At 39.4% G+C, this 5515-nt stretch overlaps 1 pseudogene; it reads left to right on the top strand.

Annotated features, from left to right (window-relative positions):
• Positions 1 to 474: 474 nt before the first annotated feature.
• LOC136625011 (zinc finger protein 300-like) lies at positions 475 to 4505 on the top strand (annotated as a pseudogene).
• The last annotated feature ends 1010 nt before the right edge of the window (positions 4506 to 5515 follow it).

Below are 5515 nucleotides of genomic sequence, written 5' to 3'. Positions count from 1 at the left end.
TTTTTAAATCAAATAGGTTTATTGAAAATTTTCCAACTTTTCCAAGAACCAAACAAAATCAACAGTTAAAATACTTCCATTCCTCCCCTTCCCCCTCAACTCCCTCTAATATTAATAGACTGAGGTATGGTGGTCCACAAGTCCATTACTGAAAATATTGTTTAAAAGTCACCATATCTTACAATATAATGGTATTCAATAGATTTGGGAGAATTTGGCAGATCCTTTTTACACCCCCAGTTTTCCACCCTCCCCTCCAGTTTATGCATTTCAGGGAGCCATGTGGTGTCCCAGATAGACGAGTATTACGTACATTCTGCAACCTGCATCTGTTGTCTGACTCTCCACCAGATTTTATGCACGAGTCAGATTGATGCATATCCGGAAGATATCCCTTTAGCAACTTACAGTTAACATCTTGTTTATCCTCTGTATTCCATCCCTTAAAATGCTGAAACTGTGAGGCCAAGAAATATGCCCATGGATTGGGTACCGCCAGACCACCCTCCTCTTTGGGTTTGTATAGTGTCTCCAGTTTTATCCTAGGAATTTTCTTCCTTCATATAAGATTCCGAAATAGGCGCTTCACCCCATAAGAGAAGCGTTGGACTATTCACTGTGGGAAATTAGGAATTAGATATAGTAATTGTGGCATCCAAATCATTTTTATAAGATTTGATCTTGCTATGAAAGAGAGGGGCGTGGGGGGGTCATACCAAACACCTAGTTTTCATTTACATTTAGCTAGTAATAGGTCTAGATTTAATTTCTAGTAGTCAGACACAGTTCTTTTGATGTATACTCCCAATTATTTAAAAATAGGCTTAGAGAGTAATGGGGCTTGTGCCATATGGATACCTAAATCTGGCTAACCCAAAGGGAGTACTTGTCCCAATTATTAACCAAGCCAGAATATAGACCATATTCATTAATTATATTTATATCTGTTTGTAGGGAGCTCTCTGCATCTTCCAGAAACAATAACATATAGTTGGCATAGAGCGCTATTTCCCCCCCCCCCCCGCTTTTCCATTTCTTGCAAAGCCCTTTATGTTCGAGTGCGTCCGTATTATAATTGCCAGTGGTTCAATTGCTAAAGCAAATAGTAAGGGAGAAAGGGGACATGCTTGATGGATACCTCTACATAACGAAAAATGTGGCATCCCAATTTATATCAACACAGGCCTTAGCATCAGTGTAGAGAGGCGCATCCATCTCGAGAAACTAGGGCCAAAGCCCATTTTGATCATAACTTCCCACAGAAACGACCATTCTACACTGTTAAAGGCCTTGGCTGCATCGAGTGAAACCAGAGTCCCGTCCCCATGCTATCTGTTGTGATATGGGAATAAATATCATATTCCATGTACTTCCCTGTCTGCTCCAAATTGGTTATAATGAGAAGTTGCATGCATGCAATGTATCAGAGTCTGACTCCATGTTAGTCATTCTCCAGTACACTTCTAGTTTATTCACATCATAACGGTACAGATATAGTTGGACATGACGCATCAGTACACATGTACGCCCCCAACATCATAACAACTCATGATTGGCTTAGTATGTAATGACTCTATGATTAACATATTTTAACGCCCCAAGTTATATGCTGCTACCAAACACGTAATTCCCAAACCTTAAGTAGCACAGACTTTAGTAATATCCCTGCCTGCAGAGCACACGCGCGCACTGGTGCAGCATTAGGAGTGGTGAGGCTATAATCACAGAGATGGAACGCACCTGACACCTATTACCCCAGCAGTAATAGTGACCCCCAATAATTGCCCCAGCAGTAACAGCTAGCGATATTCCGCCTCGGCCGTGGACAGGGCGCCTTACATATTATATACTATCATTAATGAAGGAAGACTGTTGTCAGAAGGTGTAGGTGTGTTTCCAAGCGCCGTGGATGTGCTCAACGGGTGTGCTCAACTACTTGGACACTATTGAAGGGATACAATTTGTGGATGTCAGTACTCCTCTGAAGAAGGTTGTCGGGGGTCTAGTCCACACAGTATGTTGGAGCCCTGGAGAGCCTTATATCATTAATAGTACAGAGAGTATCTGGGACATGCACTTTACCCTTTCCTCCTAGATGGGGATTATACTGGAGATGCACTGATGGCGATTTCCCTGGACATATCTAGTGATATATATCTATTTTGATTTGTATTATGCTCTCAGGGACTCATATCATTATGTGGGGATTTTTTAGATTTAATGTGTTTTTATATTTGTGTATATATGTTTGTGCTTTTTCTTTGGATGAATTTTCTATATGTAATAAATATATAATTTCTTTATATGTAATAAATATATACATTTTTTCATAAGTCCTGCACTCCGGTTTCCAGTCCATTTAATGGGTTGTCAGTAGACTAGGTGGTCTATAAATTATTGTGCTTATTATTAATGGGAAAATCCCTTTTATTAAATTAACTTTACTGTATACCTCTAAATATGTTATGGACATTTATATACAAATGTAATAAAATATCAGTCTAATTGTAATTTTATATTCAAAAATCTTAAAATCCATTTCATTGTTGGCAGATGACGACACCAGGCGTTCAGAGGGACATCTGATATCTTCAGGTTTTCCAGTGGAAGATCATAGTATCATACAAGATACATAGGAAGAGCCTGCCATTACCCCAGATATACCCTCAGCCCTTCACAGCAAAACATCTGTCATCTAATCTATCATATTACTCATGTTCTGAATGTGGAAAATCTTTTACAGATCAATCAGATCTTGTTGAAGATCAAATAACTCACACAGGGGAGAAACCATATTCATGCTCAGAATGTGGGAAACGTTTTAACCAGAAATCACAACTTCTTACACATCAGAGTTATCACACAGATGAGAAGCCATTTTCATGTTCAGAATGTATGAAAGGTTTTTATCTAAAATCCCATCTAATTAGACATCAGAGAATTCACACAGATGAGAAGCCATTTTATTGTTTAAAATGCGATAAAGGTTTTTTTTTACCAAAAATCATATTTCACTAAACATCAGAGAAGTCACGCAGATGAGAAGACATTTTCATGTTTAAAATGTAGGAAAGGTTTTTGCCTTAAAATCACAGCTAACTCTACATGAGAGAATTCACAAAGGTCACACGGAGGAAAAGCCATTTTCATGTTCAGTATGTGGCAAAGGTTTTTACTTGAATTCACTTTTTGTTACACATCAGAAAATTCACACAGTGCAAAAACCATATCCATGTTCGGAATGTGGAAATTCTTATAATACGAAATCATATCTTGTTAGACATCAGATAATTCACACAGGGGAGAAGCCATTTTCATGTTCAGAATGTGGGAAATGTTTTAATTCGAAATGGCATCTTGATAGACATCAGAGAACTCACACAGGGGAGAAACCATTCTCATGTTCTGAATGTGGGAAATGTTTTAAAAGTAAATTCCCTCTTGTTGAACACCAGAGAATTCACACAGGTGAGAAGCCATTTTCATGTTTACATTGTGGAATTTCATTTGTTAAGAAATCAATTCTTCAAAGACATGAGAGGATTCATGAAGGAGAGAAGCCGTTATCATGTTAAGAATATGGGAAATTTTTAATCTGAATGTAGACATTGGAGAAGTCACATGAGAGAAACTGTATTCATATTCTGAATGTGGAAAATGTTTTACAGCTAAGGGTCCCTTTACATGGGACAATCTGTTGGGCAACAGATGCGTGACCATCATCCAATAAGTAGTCTTTTGTGTGCTTTTACACAGCAACAAGCATCATTGACACAAAGCAGGCAGAGCAGGTCAGGGATCATTCCAGCCCACCTGCCTACCTTCATTCACATGAAGCAGGCAGTCGTTCATAAGTGAACAACTGCTTGTTTACATGGAATGTTACATTATTCTGTTTTCTGCATTTAGAAACTGAAAAACGTACAAGAAGTGAACGACTTCTCGTTCCTCATTCAGTCGCTGCATGCATTTACACTGTGCAATAATCATTCAGATTCTCGCTGGATTGCAGGAATTTGAACGATATTTGTTCCATGTAAAAGCACCTTAAATAAAACCCTGTTGACCATCAAAAAACTCAGACAGAGGAGAAGCCATATTCATGTTTTGAATTTGGGTTTTGCCCACAAATAAAAATTTTTAAAAAATCAAAAAACTAAACAGGGAAGAAGTCACTTTCTATTATTGGGGCAGTTATTCTTGTTAACTGATCCAACAAAATCCAACATTAAAGGGGTTCTGACATGAAAAAAAAAAAATTGTACTCACCTTGCCTGGCCTGGCCCGATCGCCAGGCATGTCCCCTCCAACCGGCATCTTCTTCTGTGCCTTTAAAGCAGAGCAGGAGCGGTCAAAAAGACCGCTTCCTGCTCTGGTCCGTCCGTCAGGCACTTCCGAGGTCAACGGACGGACCGCCACAGCAAGCACGTCACAAGCAGTGCTTGCTGTGGGCGGCCCGTCCGTCCTGGCTGAACTCCGGAGTGCTGAGCATGCGCAGTGGAGACGTGGCCCGTCCTGACTCCTGTCAGAGGGCACCTCTCCACTGCGCATGCGCGCGATCCCGGAGCGGCGCGGCTGCTGGAGGAAGAAGACTGCCTGCCGGGAGGCATACTAGCACTTTCTGCTTAGGTTAATTAGAGCCACCTGATTGGATTGGCTCTTCGGCACCATGTGACTGCACAGCGTGCACCAATCAGGTGGCTCTAGTCAGGCTGCTTAACCTAAGCAGAAAGTGCTAATATGCTGCCGGGAGATGACCCCCTGATGTCAACAACAACAGGAGAACAGGTAAGTATAAGATTTTTATGCTTTAGCAACCATTAACCCATGGGTTCCCTGGGTCCATTAGGCAGACCAGGGAACAATGGCTGCTAAAGCATAAAAAAATTATTTGTGTCAGAACCCCTTTAATCCCTCACATCTCACATGCACTGTACATGTACACCACAGTTAGACAGTAGCCTCCTCATTGCTCCATACATGTATGACTTGTTGAATGGCATTAAAAAAATACAAATGTCAGACTTGCAGCATTTTTATTAAGCTTGGTTATCTAAAAATGCTGTAAATGGTCGTCAAAAATTTTGTCTGCACCCCAAAATTGTATCAATGAAAACATTAGCCTATTCCACAAAAAACATGAACTCACCCAGCTTCATAGATGGAAAAAGCTGTTCTAGTTCTATGAATATGGTGATTACTTTTCTTTTATTTAGCAAGAATAGTAAAAATATTAAAAACAACCATATATCAATTTGGTACGCTGCGATCATTCTGACCCGCAGAATTACGTTTACATGTTATTTATACCACGCGGTGAATGTAATAAAAATAAAAGCACTCTAACAATGACAGAGTTATTGTTTTTATCATCTCCTCACTCTCATTTCCAAAAAATTACTAAAGACACTTTTTTTTTTCTAAATCTATGTGTTTTAGATAATTGCAGACTTTTGGTAATTGGTTTTCATAAAAAAAAAAAATCTGATTGTTTAGTTTCTATGCTTCTATTGTT

This window comes from Eleutherodactylus coqui, chromosome 4, assembly GCF_035609145.1.
Source record: "Eleutherodactylus coqui strain aEleCoq1 chromosome 4, aEleCoq1.hap1, whole genome shotgun sequence".
Classification (NCBI taxonomy): domain Eukaryota; kingdom Metazoa; phylum Chordata; class Amphibia; order Anura; family Eleutherodactylidae; genus Eleutherodactylus; species Eleutherodactylus coqui.
Note: the sequence above shows the minus strand (reverse complement) of the source record. Positions and strands in the feature narration are given on the sequence as shown.